Below are 16,381 nucleotides of genomic sequence, written 5' to 3'. Positions count from 1 at the left end.
TTTGGTCCTGCCCAAAAGCTGGAGGATTACTGGAAGGAGTAACCTCTAAAGTGGTGCACATGAAACTGGGAGGCCATATTCGGGGTGTTGGACCAGCCGGGGTTGAAAATGGGTGCGGAGGAGGATGTTGTAGCCTTCGCCTCGTTGATCGCCCGAAGGCGGATCCTGTTGGGATGGAGAGCAGCCTCTCCACCCTGTGCCCTGGCGTGGCGGGGAGACCTGTTGGAATTCTTGACTCTTGAGAAGGTTAAAGTTTGAACTGAGGGGAAGGATGAAGGGGTTCTGCAATTCATGGGCGTTATTCTTTATGCACTTTCAAGAATTGGATAACATCGATATTAGTGGGGGGGGGGGGGGGTGTTGGGAGGGTTGGGGGAGGGGGACTGTATATGTTAATGGTGACTATGGGTGATTCCTGATTCCTTTTTGTTATTTGTTTATGTTAACATGCGGCCAGTTGATTGGGGGTTGGTGGGAGGATGGGATTGTTGTTGATATGGAGATTGACATTATATTTGTTACTGCTTCATGTTTATTGTTGGTGGGTGCAAATTTGGGAGAAAAAGTGGATGGTGCAGACCCGATGGGCCGAATGGCCGCCTTCTGCACTGTATGTTCTATGTTCTAAACTGTCTACTTCAGATCCGTTTTCAGGATTATTGTCAACACGGTGTACTGGAGTCGGAGTTTGTTTTTGTTGACCTCCTACAGGCTCCGCCTAGACTTACACTTCCTCCTAATGTGCCGCCCTCCTATTGCAGGCATAATATATAGCTTCCCTGAATTTACATACCTCCTGGGGGTGATCTCCGCACATCGGTCGCATTCTTCATAGATCCTGGTCTGGTGACCAAATTTCCTCTATCTCTGCACTCTCCTTTTCTCTGAGCCTCTTTGATCATTACTTTCTGTGCCAGGGGCTGGTTTAGCACAGTGGGCTAAACAACTCGCTTGTAATGCAGAACAAGGCCAGCAACGCAGGTTCAATTCCCGTACCGGCCTCCCCGAACAGGTGCCGGAATGTGGCGGCTAGGAGCTTTTCACAGTAACTTCATTGAAGCCTACTTGGGACAATAAGCGATTATTATTATTATTCATCTCTGGAGTCATGACTGCCTGCAGCTTCCCGCCAAACTTGGTGGACCTCGCCTGCTTGCACGCTCTGCAATTCCATCGCCCCCCACTTTCAGAACTTTCGATAGCCTGGGAAACATTGAATGCCTTCTTTAAGGTAATCTCTTCCTCTGCACATATTTCTTTCATATGTCCGTGTCTTTACCACTACAGACTAGCCTATCTCTCAACATGTCGTTGAGTGCAGTCCTGAACTCACAATACTTAACCGTTGGCTTTACGCACCATGAACCATTATCGTCTCCCTTAGGGATCTTGTCGGTGAATTAAATTTGTATCATTGCATTATCACAGAGGGCTTTAGGTGATAAAGTCCCTTGACTAATGCCACAAGCTCCTCAAAACGTTTGGTGCCGGGACATCTGGACCATAAGCCAGAGGAGCAGGATTAGGCCATTCAGTCCACGAGTCTGCTCCGCCATTCAATCATGGCTGATATGTTTCTCATCCTCATTCTCCTGCATTCTCCCCATTACTCCTGATTCTAGTTTTTCCTACTAGTGTAAACATCCTCTCCACGTCCATTCTATCTAGGCCTCTCAGTATCCTGTACTTTTCAATAAGACTCCCCCTCATCCTTCTGAACTCCAAAGAGTACAGACCCAGAGTCCTCAACCGTTCCTCATATGGCAAACTCTTCATTCCAGGAATCATTCTTGTGAACCTCCTCTGGACCCTTTCCAAGGCCAACACATCCTTCCTTAGATAAAAGGCCCAAAACTGCTCACAATACTCTAAATGGGGTCTGATCAGAGATTTATACAGCCTCAGCAGTATATCCCTGCTCTTGTATTCTAGCCCTCTCGACATGAATGCTAACATTGCATTTTCCTTCCTAACTGCAGACTGAACCTGCACATTAACCTTAAGAGAATCTTGAACTAGGACGCCTAAGGCCCTTTGTGCTTCTGATTTCCTAAGCCATTCCCATTTAGAAAATAGTCTATGCCTCCATTCTTCTGACCAAAGTGCATAACCTCACACGTTTCCACATTGTATTCCATCTGCCACTTCTTTGCCCACTCTCCTAGCCTGTCCAAGTCCTTCTGAAACCCCCTACATCACCAATACTACCTGTCCCTCTGCATATCTTTGTATCATCTGCAAACGTAGCAACAGTGCCTTCAGTTCCTTCTTCCAGATCATTAATGTATATTGTGAAAAGTTGTGGTTCCAACACCGACCCCTGAAGCACACCACTAGTCACCAGCTGCCATCCTGAAAAATACCCCTTTATCCCCACTCTCTGCCTGTTGGCAGTCAGCCAATCCTCTATCCATGCCAGGATCTTACCCTCAACACCATGGGCTCTTAACTTACTTAACAGTCTCCTGTACGGCACCTTGTCAAAGGCCTTCTGGAAATCTAAATAGATCACATCCACTGGTTCTTCTTTGTTTAACTTCCTCATTACCTCCTCAAAGAACTCTAACAGATTTATCAGACATGACCTCCCCTTGACGAAGCCGTGCTGACTCAGTCCTATTTTATCACACACTTCCAAGTACTCCACAATCTCATCTTTAATAATGTACTCTAAAATCTTACCAATGACAGAAGTCAGGCTAACCGGCCTGTAATTTCCCACCTTCTGCCTCCCTCCCTTCTTAAACAGCGGTGTTACATTAGCCATTTCCAGTCCTCTGAGACCCTCCTGCCTCCAGTGATTCCTGAAAGATCACCACCAATGCATCCACAATCGCCTCAGCTATCTCCTTTAGAACCCTGAGATGTATTCCATTCGGTCCAGGTGATTTATCCACCTTCAGACCATTCTGTTTCCCAAGAACCTTATCCTTAGTGATGGCAACTACTGCCCCCTGATTCTCCTGAAGTTCTGGTATCCCACAGGTGTTTTCCACCGTGAAGCCTGATGCAAAGTAACTATTCAGTTCCTCTGCCATTTCCTTGTTTCCTATTACTACTTCTCCAGCCTCATTTTTCAGTGGCCCAATGTCTCTTCTTGCCTCTCTTTTACCTTTTATATATTGAAAAAAAACTCTTTCTGCCATCTTTTATATTACTAACTAGCTTACACTCATATTTCATTTTCTCCCGTTCCTCCCCCCATTACTTTTTTAGTTGTCCTCTGCTTGCTTTTAAAGACTCCCCAATTCTCTGGCTTCCCACTAATCCTCACCACTTGTATGCTTTTTCACTGTCTTCCCTCATCAGCCATGGATGCCTTGCCCTTCCCTCAGCATGTTTCCTCCTCCTTGGGATGAATTTCTGTTGTGCCTCCCAAATATCCCCCTAAAACTGCTGCCACAGCTGTTCCACTGTCTTCCCTGCTAGGCTTTCTCTCCAATCAATTCTGGCCAGCTCCTACCTCATGTCTTCTCGATCTTCGCATACTTCTTTTCCGCTGCAGTCAATGTGCAGGAGGCGAAAGCTATCGGCCGCTCGGCCCCGTTCTCCATCGTGTGGGACAGGATGGCCCCAATACCGTACGGGGATGCATCACACGTGACGAGCAAAGGCTATCCAGGATCATAGTGGGTTAGTAAACCAGACGACAACAATTGTTGTTTTACCCGCCGGAAAGCGGTTTCATGTGGCTGACCCCAAACCCAGGTATGATTCTTCTTTAGCAGAAGGTGCAACGGGGCCAGCGTAGTTGCCAGATTGGGGAGGAACTTCCCGTAATCGTTTACGAGGCTGAGAAATTAAGAAAGATGTGAAGTGTCAGTCGGGGCGGGGGCGTGTTGAATTGCGCGCACCTTCTCTGCGACGGGGTGCAAACCTTCGCGGTCCACCCGATAACCCAGGTAGACTACTTCCTTCGTCTGAAAGATGCACTTTGTACGACGTAAACGGACTCCAGCCTCTGAAAAGTGTCCAAAGACAGTCTCCAAATTTTCTAAATGTTCCTGCTCCGACGTCTCAGTAATCAAAACGTCGTCTAAGTCGACAGCGACACGCGGTAAACCTCTCAAGATGCCCTCCATGACGCTTTGAAAAATAGCGCAGGCAGAGGATATCCCAAAGGGCAACCGTGTATATTCATACAGGCCCTGGTGTGTATTAATAGTTACATATGGCCAGGAGGCAGGGTTCAGCTCCAACTGTAGGTAGGCGTGACTCATCTAATTTTGTGAACAAGAGTCCGCCTGCAAGCTTCGCATAGAGATACTCTATGCAAGGCATTGGATATCAGTCCAGCTGGGAAGCCGTATTCACTGTAAGTTTATAGTTGCCGCACAAGCGAACTGTGGCATTCGGCTTCATTACAGGTACAATTGGTGCTGTCCAGTCAGTGAAAAGGACGGGCCTGATAATACCCAAGGACTCGGATAGGAATCGATTATTTCCTGATAGATCTGATAGGTAAAAGAAGGCTATTTAGTGTAAATATTAAGCCCCAGTTTTAATACTCATTTTAAATTGAGGATTTCAGCACTCATAGCCTCAGGTCATGATAAAACACTAATTGGAGATTAAAACAACATTTTTACTCAGCAAGATGAAAAAGCTATTGTTCTAATAAACATATTTTCAAAGACAGTTTGACATTAAGAAAGGAGCTGTACCAGTAATCTGATCAAGGACGAAGCAGGCACTCTAGCAACATGAAGGCACCATTGTTCATAATGTGGATAAAGCGAAGTCAGCAGAAAACCAGTAGAAACTAGTCTTGATAATAGCACAGAATCGCATTTCATAACATACACAAATATTCAAACATGACACATTCAGAACTTATGTTGCACATTAAGGATTGACAGCTAACCGTCGAATCAAATACATTTGATTCTAACCCAAGCCAATTAGGACGACGTAGAGGTGTAGATAGATGGCTCAAGACAGATAAGATTTCCTATAAACGTGTTGGTCCGTACGGCCATCTTTATTCCAGGATCATCCTATACTTTGACCTAACTATTCGCTATCTCTAATTTCATATTTTCACTTTTCCACTCCAACTCTTGAAGTAAATGCAAGCTGTTTTGCCGTAAGCAAGAAACCATTTCTGTATTATTTTGAAAGTTAAATTGTTTATAAGTTACTTCTCTTTAAGTCCTTTTGCTAGCCGGACTTTATTGAGAATAGATTTAATTTTCTCTCAATTGTAATCAAATAGAGGCAATAAAGATTGTTGTTTGCATCCGAGAAGTTTAACTCCAATTTCTACTGAGTTTTAGTGTCGCAAGACTTCACTAATTCCGCATGGTCGATCTCACCAGACTCCAAACGAGAGAGCTCCCCTTCTACCTTCTCGAGCAAGGCGTAAGGCACCAGGCGCGCCCGGAAATAGCGCGGCGTGGCTCCTGGTTCGTCTTGGCTACGGCCCCTTTTATTTTCCCCAAACCAGGCTGGAATACATCTGGGTACCATCCTAGTACCTCCGTCAACCCTCCGGAACCTGTTTGGAGGATGTGCTGCCACTGCAGCCGCAAATAGTGCAATCGGTTCCGACCCAACAGGCTGAGCCCGTGGCCGCGCACCACGATAAGTGGGAAATGCCCCTCCTGGCGTCCATAAACAACAGGGGTCATCGTAGTTCCTGCAATGTTCATGCAATGTTCAATGGCTCCCCCGTGTAGGTGGCCAACCTGGCCTGTGTCAGTTAATGTAAGGGTCTGTATACCCTGCTTGATGCGGTCGAATGTCTTCTGGGCGATCACGGAGATCGCTGCGCCAGTGTCCTACTCCATCTCAAGCGGGTGACCATTGACCCATACTGTCACCTTAATGGGGGCCACACAATGCAGCTACAGGCAGTCCTCCGTCTCCACGTACTCGGGAGTAGTCGCCGCAGGTTCATCCAAATGGAAGGTACGGCCCCTGGGCTGGCCCCAGTTTCTGTCGGAATGACGGCGCCCCTGGCACCCCCAGGACCAGCGTCCGCGACGGGGTCGACACTGACATGGCTCCTCATCCATTGGTTCTGGAGAAGGCTCCTTTTGAGGAGGAACGTCCGGTGGCCACTGGCGTCGATCCCGATGCCGCCCTGCCCAAAGTACCGCAATGGTGTGGGGAGACGCTTTTGGACGGAAGGGGTTGCGCCCAAGGAGTGCACCTCCATTTCCTGTAGCTCCTGCACTCCCTGTTCTGCGCTCTCTTGGGAAAATACTATTTGAATGGCCTGTTGAAAAGTCAATGTTGGCTCAGCTAACAACTTTCTCTGGGTGGCCGCATGGTTAATACCGCAAACCAAACGGTCGCGTAACATTTCTGACACGGTCTCACCATAGTCACAGTACTCCGCAATCCTGCGTAGCCTGGATAAAAACTCTGCAAGGGATTCTCCTGGGGTCCTCTCAGCGGTATTAAACCGGTAACGCTGGACTATCGTGGACGGGGTTTGGTTAAAATGTTGCCCCATTAAGTTCACAAGTTCATCAAATGCCTTGGTGTCCGGCACAGCTGAGTACGTAAGGCTCCTAATCACCCCAAACGTATGCGGGCTGTAGGCGGTGAGCAAAATAACCACCTGCTGCTCACTTTCGGTGATGTTGTTTTCCCGGAAATAGTAATGCATCCGTGGTGCGTACTGGTTCCAACTTTCCAGCGCAGCATCAAAAACATCCAAACGTCCATAAAGAGGCATGGTGTAACAGAAAATAAAACTTCCAACCTGTATCCAACAAAAGTCCAGGGAGTGGCTTTAGCAGTGTAGACAGCTATCCACTTTAACCCACTGGCCAGATTTATTTATGCAGGGACTCTGCTAATGATTTCTCTGCCCCCCTCATTGGGGAAGCTCATACTTAAGGATTGTGGGATTGCCATTAGTTCCCAGCCAGTGGTAAGGAGGCAGGTTATACCAATTTCCAAGTCAGGATGGTGAGTGACCTTTAGGGGAACCACTGGGTGGTGGGGTTCTCAGGTATCTGCTGCTCTTGTCCTTCTAGATGGTAGTGGTTGTGGGTTTGGAAGGTGCTTTTTAAGGAATCTTGGTGAGTTCCTGCAGTGCATCTTGTAGATGGTACACACGGCTGGAACTGTTCATCGGTGGTGGAAGGTTTGACTGTGGAAGGGGGAGCAATCAAGTGGGCTGTTTTCTCCTGGATGGTTGATGATGGATCTGTATTTTGTTAATCTATTTACATGCAGCTGCACTGATATATCAATCATACAGAACTCGAGACTGAGCTTCTTGAGTGAAGTCAAGTATCTTTATTTATGTCGATTTCAAAGTCTATTGATCAAGTCAAATTTCTTACGAAAACAGAATCAAGAAAATTGTTTGTTCATTGCAAATACAGATGGTTGAGTTGAATTCAAGATACAAGTTAGTTCGGAATAATTTCTTTAGATCAAATGCACAATCCAAAAATGAAACAAAAGTAAATAGCTGTTTGCAAAGCAAAGTAGGACTAGGTTAAAGATATAAATTCTGGAAGAGAGAGCAAGCCAAAGTTTTCTCCCGATCTTTTAAGGAAATCATAATCTCTCTTAGGCTCTGACCCCTTTCCAACTGTGATTGGGTTAAAATATTTATAATTTATCCAATTCGATGAAATGTTTTAAGAGATAATGTGGCATGGGAAAACTTCCTAATGTTGCAACCAGCTTCACACCATGTTTATAACAATGGATCTATTCTATAACTTGGCTAGTCAGTCTTAACACTGGCTTTCTTATCAGATCTTACTCATGCTGTCAGCATTGTCTGCTGTTATGGCTTAATATGATTTTTAATAATAAAATGTGACTAAATCATTTCTTCCCTTAAATCTTTATTACCAATAATAAAGTATGTTTCTATCAAAGGTGTTCAGCTTCTTGAGTGTTATTGGAGCTGCACTCATCCAGGCAAGTGGAGAGTATTCCATTACATAAGAACATAAGAACTAGGAGCAGGAGTAGGCCACCTGGCCCCTCGAGCCTGCTCCGCCATTCAATGAGATCATGACTGTTCTTTTTTGGACTCAGCTCCACTTTCCGGCCCGAACACCATAACCCTTAATCCCTTTATTCTTCAAAAAACTGTCTATCATTATCTTACAAACATTTAATGAAGGAGCCTCAACTGCTTCACTGGGCAAGGAATTCCATAGATTCACAACCTTTGGGTGAAGAAGTTCCTCCTAAGCTCAGTCCTAAATCTACTTCCCCTTATTTTGAGGCTATGCCCCCTAGTTCTGCTTTCACCCGCCAGTAGAAACAACCTGCCCGCATCTATCCTATCTATTCCCTTCATAATCTTATATGTTTCTATAAGATCTCCCCTCATCCTTCTAAATTCCAACGAATACAGTCCCAGGCTACTCAACCTCTCCTTGTAATCCAACCCCTTCAGCTCTATGATTAACCTAGTGAATCTCTTCTGCACACCCTGCAGCGCCAGTACGTCTTTTCTCAGGTAAGGAGACCAAAACTGAACACAATACTCCAGGTGTGGCCTCACTAACACCTTATGCAATTGCAGCATAACCTCCCTAGTCTTAAACTCCATCCCTCTAGCAATGAAGGACAAAACTCCATTTGCCTTCTTAAACACCTGTTGCATCTGTAAACCAACTTTTGCGACTCATGCACTAGCACACCCAGGTCACTCTGCACAGCGGCATGTTTTAATATTTTATTTAAATAATCCCTTTTGCTGTTATTCCTACCAAAATGGATAACCTCACATTTGTCAACATTGTATTCCATCTGCCAGACCCTCGCCCATTCACTTAACCTATCCAAATCCCTCTGCAGACTTCCGGTATCCTCTGCACTTTTTGCTTTACCACTCATTTTAGTGTCGTCTGCAAACTTGGACACATTGCCCTTGGTCCCCAACTCCAAATCATCTATGTAAATTGTGAACAATTGGGGGTCCAACACTGATCCCTGAGGGACACCACTAGCTACTGATTGCCAACCAGAGAAACACCCATTAATCCCCACTCTTTGCTTTCTATTAATTAACCAATCCTCTATCCATGCTACTACTTTACCCTTAATGCCATGCATCTTTATCTTATGCAGCAATCTTTTGTGTGGCACCTTGTCAAAGGCTTTCTGGAAATCCAGATGTACCACATCCATTGGCACCCCGTTATCTACCGCACTGGTAACGCCCTCAAAAAATTCCACTAAATTAGTTAGGCACGACCTGTCCTTTATGAACCCATGCTGCGTCTGCCCAATGGGACAATTTCTATCCAGATGCCTCGCTATTTCTTCCTTGATGATAGATTCGAACATCTTCCCTACTACCGAAGATAAGCTAACTGGCCTATAATTACCCGCTTTCTGCCTCCCTCCTTTTTTAAACAGTGGTGTCACGTTTGCTAATTTCCAATCCGCCGGGATCACCCCAGAGTCTAGTGAATTTTGGTAAATTATCACTAGTGCATTTGCAATTTCCCTAGCCATCTCTTTTAGCACTCTGGGATGCATTCCATCAGGGCCAGGAGACTTGTCTACCTTTAGCCCCATTAGCTTGCCCATCACTACTTTTTTAGTGATAACAATCATCTCAAAGTCCTCACCTGTCATAGCCTCATTTCCATTAGTCTTGACATATTATTTGTGCCTTCCACTGTGAAGACCGACCCAAAAAACCTGTTCAGTTCCTCAGCCATTTCCTCATCTCCCATTATTAAATCTCCCTTCTCATCCTCTAAAGGACCAATATTTACCGTAGCCACTCTTTTTTTGTTTTATATATTTGTAGAAACTTTTACTATCTGTTTTTATACTCTGAGCAAGTTTACTCTCATAATCTATCTTACTCTTCTTTATAGCTTTTTTAGTAGCTTTCTGCTGCCCCCTAAAGATTTCCCAGTCCTCTAGTCTCCCACTAATCTTTGCCACTTTGTATGCTTTTTCCTTCAATTTGATACTCTCCCTTATTTCCTCCGACATCCATGGCCGATTTTCCCTCTTTCTACCGTCCTTCCTTTTTGTTGGTATAAACCTTTGCTGAGCACTGTAAAAAATCGCTTGGAAGGTTCTCCACTGTTCCACCATAAAGTCTTTGCTCCCAGTCCACCTTAGCGAGCTCTTCTCTCTTCCCATTGTAATCTCCTTTGTTTAAGCACAAAACACTAGTGTTTGATTTTACCTTCTCACCCTCCATCTGTATTTTAAATTCCACCATGATCGCTCCTTCCGAGAGGATCCCTAACTATGAGATCATGAATCAATCCTGTCTCATTACACAGGACCAGATCTAGGACCGCTTGTTCCCTCGTAGGTTCCATTACATACTGTTCTAGGAAACTATCACGGATACATTCTATAAAGTCCTCCTCAAGGCTGCCTTGACCGACCTGGTTAAACCAATCGACATGTAGATTAAAATCCCCCATGATAACTGCTATTCCATTTCTACATGCATCAGTTATTTATATGTTTATTGCCTGCCCCACCATAATGTTACTATTTGGTGGCCTATAGACTCCTATCAATTACTTTTTCACCTTACTATTCCTGATTTCCACCCAAATGGATTCAACCTTATCCTCCATAGCACCGATGTCATCCCTTACTATTGCTCGGATGTCATCCTTTAATTACAGAGCTACACCACCTCCTTTAACCATGTTTCAGTAATGGCCACTAAATCATAGTCATTCACGATGGTTTGCGCCATCAAGTCATTTACCTTATTCCGAATACTATGAGCATTCAGGTAAAGTACACTTATGTTGGCTTTTATACCTCTGTTTTGAATCTCAACACCTTGATCAGTAACCTCTCCTAAGTTATTTTTCCTCTTAACGTTTCTCCTAATTTTCTTTGTCGTTGACCCCATATCTTCATGCAACAACCTGCCGCCTCGCTTTCCATTTATGTTTTTACTTCCCATTTTATTCCTTTTAGTATTACTGGGCCTATTCACTGAGCTCCCCTCAGTCACTTGTACTGTCGCTCTTTTTAATTTTTGACTATGGCTTCTCTGCCTTACACTTTCCCCCTTACTGCCTTTTATTTCTGCCCTTGTTTTACTACCTTCCGACTTCCTGCATCGTTTCCCATCCCCCTGCCACATTAGTTTAAACACTCCCCAACCGCTCTAGCAAATAGCTGTGCCTTATAGATGGTGGTTAGGCTTTGCGGGGGTCAGAAGATGAGTTACTCATCGTAGGATTCCTAGCCTTTGACCTGCCCTGGTAGCCACAGTATTAATGTGGCTAGTCCAGTTCAGTTTCTGAACAATGGTAACCCCCAGGATATTGATTGTGGGAAATTCAGCGATGGTAATGCCTTTGAATTTCAAGGAGCGATGGTTCGATTCTTTCTTGTAGGAGATGGTCATTGCCTGGCACTTTTGTGGCACGAATGTAACTTGACACCTGTCTGCCAAGCCTAGATATTGTCCAAGTCTTGCTGCATTTGGACTGGGGTGTAGGGGTGAAGGCACCCATACAGCCGGTGTCACTCTGCACCCCCAGGGGCCAAGGTGGCTGGTCAGTGGGGTGCGGAACAAGAAGGCTGCCTTGAAGGTCGCGGCAATGACTCAATTAAGTTTTTTTTAAAAGGTTTACAGAGGCGGACTGCATCTGAAGTGGAGTAAGTGCATTTTTTCAGGTTCTAAGCATGGAGTATCTAGACTGATCTCCTGCGGAAGGGAATGTTTGCGCAATTAAAAAAGCTCTGAGCCCAGGAATGTGGCTGGAATCACAGAATTTACAGTGCAGAAGGAGGCCATTCGACCCATCGAGTCTGCACCAGCCCTTGAAAAGAGCACCCTACCAAAGCCCACACCTCCACCCTATCCCCACACTTCCACCCCATCCCCGTAACCCCACCTTACCTTACCTTTTTTGGACACTAAGGGCAATTTAGCATAGTCAATCCACCTACCCCTGCACATCTTTGGACTGTTGCAGGAAACCGGAGCACCCGGAGGAAACCGACGCAGACACAGGGAGAACATGCAGATTCTGCATAGACAGTGACTCAAGCTGGGAATTGAACCTGGGACCCTGGCGCTGTGAAGCCATTGTGCTAACCACTGTGCTACCGTGCTGGGTTCAGGTTATTTTGGGGTTTGATAAACTATGTTGGGACATTTTTGCCAGACCTGTCTATAGTATTGGCAATGATAAAGCCAAGGCAAAACCTTATTTCTTTTTGGATAATGAAGTAACCTGTGTCCACATTTCAACTTCAGTTTTCTGTTGCTCAAATGGCTTCACTTCCGAGAAAACTGGTGGATAATCAAAGCCTGACATTTTGCATCTTCTTTCTGCCATTTTCTAATTTAACTTTGTCAGCGGCAGTATACTTCTTTTCCAGTAATCAATCACCAATAATGTTCATCCTCTACTACCATGATAAAAGTAACTGTTAGCATTTGAAGGAGGGATAATACAGCAGCTCATCTTTTAACCACCAGCAAGTTTGTTGTGCTACCAACTCAGCAGAAATATAAAATCCCCACTGCAAGTGTTCCAGCTGTGTCCATTTATACTCTGAGGTTGAGCCAATAACCATCTTTAGTAAGGTAGTTAGCGTAACAATGTAATTGTCACAGCATGCACTTGCTAATCCTATGATTCCAACTACTTGTAGGCAGCACAGTGGGTGGCACAGTAGCACAGTGGTTAGCACTGTTGCTTCACAGCTCCAGGGACCTTGGTTCGATTCCCGGCTTGGGTCACTGTCTGTGCGGAGCCTCCGCGTTCTCCCCGTATCTATGTGGGTTTCCTCCAGGTGCCCCGGTTTCCTCCCACAAGTCCCGAAAGACGTGTTCGTTAGGAGAATTGGACATTCTGAATTCTCCCCCAGTGTACATGAGCAGGTGCCAGAGTGTGGCGACTAGGGGATTTTCACAGTAACTTAATTGCAGTGTTAATGTAAGCCTACTTGTGGCACTAATAAAGATTATTATTATTACTTTCAAGAGATGGTATCTCCTTTGTTAATCCACGTTTGATAGAATTTAAAACTTCCATAATAACATTGCATACAATTTTCAGACTTAACCAATTGCTTTGGTGTATTCAATAAATTCACTTTAAGGTAGTAACAAGTAGCTTAGCCAACATTCTCCTCTGCCTAGTTTCAGTCTTTTATTTGTTGCATTTGTCTCCTTATTCATCCTGAATAATTCACTTATGTTTTTGAGTTCTTCCTAGAGTTAATCATTTGTGTACTCCCAAGTTAATCAGTTGTGTATTGCATTGCAGAGTGAAGTGGACTTTAATTCTTCATTGAGTGAGCCACTGGATGAGTCAATGTACGCTTAATGAATGACAAATGCATCAACTCCTCAGAGCCATAGACATAGCTCCAAGATAAAAAATACGTTAGAGATCTAAAAAAAGGAATGTGTGTCAAAGAGGATGTATGAGAACAGAATGGTGGATGACAAAAAATGAACCCAAAAATAATTCATAAAATTATAAAAAGTAAAAGAGTAGTTATAGGAAAGGTAGAGCCAATTCAGAATCAAAAAGAAAATAACCTTGGAGAGAAAGAGGGAATGATTAAGGTACCAGCAACTGTCTTCATTAGGTGGTCTTGTGACACAGTGGGTAGTGTTCCTGACGCTGAGTCCGAAGCTCTGGGTTCGAGTCCCACCCCAGGACGTTTGGTCAAAGAAGGTGCATTCATAATGCGGTCAAACAGATACAGTATCCACCTGAAAAATCCTTCCAACACGCCAATAGCAGGCAGTAAGAGTGGGAGAGACTCTTTGTCAGCCATGCTTGATGTGGAGCAGTGCCCCTCAAGCTATAAGCCCCTGGCAACAGACTAGCGACCTGTTCCAGGAGTAACTAGCCTCAGAAACAGACAAAAGTCTACCTTTGTGCACCGCGGGAAGAGAATTGGAATTAGAACCTGTCTTCACTAGATAAGTAGTAGTACTTCCTGTCGTAGTAAAGAAGGAAGCAGTAACAATATCTGATAGCATAAAAATATAAAGAGGTACTTAAAATGTTCACAGGATTCAAAGTAGAAAAGTCACTGGCCAAGACGACATTTTCCTTGGAAACTTAGGGAAGAAAAGGTGAAAGAGGCTTCGGCCAAATTTATCAATCTTTCTTGGATATGGAGTGGTGCTGGAGGGCTACTAGACAACAAATGTTACACCTCTGTTCGCAATAGAAGATAGGGCTAGCCTTGACAACTACAGGCCAGTCAGGTGGTGAAATCTTTAGAGACAATGGCCGGAATTGTCCGAGTACTTTGAGGTTTGTCTTAAAGGTATTAGCGAGGGTGGTGGCAGGAGGCGGGGTTGCATGGTAAATTACTTTAATTATAAGTTACATCAATCCAAATTTTGCAAGAAGCGGATGGCGTGGCACGACAAGAGTGCCTCAACTAACAAAGAGGTCATTGGATCAATTAAAGTGCCAAGAAAAGCTGTTTTGTGGGCTTGTTTTACAGTTTTTCGCTGGATTCTCAAACATGCAGAGCCTGAATGACTGCACTCATGTGATCATCAAGGCTCCTACAGACCAGTCAACCATTTTCATCAACAGAATTGGATGGGCACTTGAAGGAAATAAATGGCTATGGGGGTGGAGTGTGGGAGTGGAACTGGATTACTCTGTAGCGAGCTAGCAAGGACTCAATTGGCCAAATGACCTCCTTCTATGCCGTATATGATTCTTTTTTATTCCATCAATGTCCAACTGGTCTGTGACCATCAACCAACGTATCCTGCGTGTGTTATTCAATACCGAGAGCAGCCACAACACCTACATACTTGGACACTCCCGGGTGGCTCAGATTTTGCTTGCACCACACGTCTTCAAGGTTGGATTCTTGGTGATGTGGACTACCCACTCAGGAGATGGGTACTTATTCCTGTGAGGAACCCAAGGACTTTGTAATGATATGTATATAGGTACGCCAGTGAAGGGTTAATTATTACATCTCAGTGTAACTCAAACACTAGAGGGCAACACCAGTTCCCAGTGTAAATATCAGACCTCAGGAAATGCTGGGTAGTCAGTGGAGAGTTAGCAGAGGAGACAGATTGATCACAGCCCGAGGAGTAGTTTAGATTTGAGAGAGAGTTAACACGAAGACATCATTTGTAATTACTAGATTATAGATTACTGCGAGACAGATTCAACCTTACTTTATTATTAGTTATAGCTCAGTAGTGTGTGTGAACTTTATTTAATTAATCGTTATTGTGGTGAACATCACTCGTGGTATATTATATGTATTATGGCACTGCACGCATATTAGAGGTACGATGGTAAATCCCTGCCTGCTGGGATAAAAGTGTGTGCTCTCCTGAGCTGCAGCCATTCTGGTTCCAGCTACAGGAGGCACAACATCTAGTTCAATAAAGCCTCGATTGTTCCACCATTCTCGCCTTGTGGTAATTGACGGTACATCAATTTATTGAACAAGATTTTGAAACGATGGATCTCCTCATCAAGCCTGATCGCCTGCAGCTCAGCCCTCAAGCAGCCAACGCCACGTCCACCTTCGACCACTGGCTAGCCTGCTTCGAAGGCTACCTCAGAGCAGCCACTGAAGAACCCTCAGACACGCAGAAGCTCCAAGTCCTTTACTCACGGGTGAGCCCTGACATTTTTACCCTCATCCGGGATGCGCCCACCTACTCCGAAGCGATGACGCTTCTGAAGGGACATTACGTTCGACCGGTGAATCAGGTGTACGCCAGGCACCTCCTGGCTACGAGACAGCAACTCCCCGGGGAGACACTGGACGATTTTTTGCGTGCCCTGCAGATACTAGGTAGGAACTGTGACTGCCAGGCAGTTTCGGCAGTGCAGCATACCAAACCTTTAATTAGAGTCGCTTACGTCACGGGCATGAAGTCCGCGTACGTCCGCCAGCAGCTATTGGAAGGGAGTACGCTCGATCTTGCGGGGACTAGGCAGCTCGCTAATTCGTTAGAAGTGGCCTCCCGTAACGTTCAGTCCTACACCCTCGACCGCGCGGCACCCTCGTGGGCACCGTGGGCCCCACCAGCTGCCGACTTCAGCTCACTGCAAGCCTGCACACGCGGCAGCCAGCCAACTCTGGGGGGCCCAAGTGTTATTTTTGCGGACAAAACAAAACACCCCAGGCAGCGCTGCCCGGCGCGGAGCACGACCTGCAATGGGTGTGGGAAGAAAGGACACTTCATTTCTGTTTGCCAGGCCCGGTCGGTCGCCACTGTTTCCAGGCCCGGCATTTCTACACTTCCCACGTGCGACCCAGGCGCGCCGCCATCTTCTCCTCCGCAAGCCACGTGCAGCCCGTGGGTGCTGCCATCTTCCCCACCACAAACCACGTGCGGCCCGTGGGTGCCGCCTTCTTTGATGTCGCCCGCCATGGGCGCCGCCATCTTCGGCGCCATTTTGGACCGCGCCTCAGGACCTCTTCT

The sequence above is a fragment of the Scyliorhinus torazame genome, chromosome 1 (genome assembly GCF_047496885.1).
Source record: "Scyliorhinus torazame isolate Kashiwa2021f chromosome 1, sScyTor2.1, whole genome shotgun sequence".
Classification (NCBI taxonomy): Eukaryota; Metazoa; Chordata; class Chondrichthyes; order Carcharhiniformes; family Scyliorhinidae; genus Scyliorhinus; species Scyliorhinus torazame.
This window is presented reverse-complemented; position numbering follows the sequence as displayed.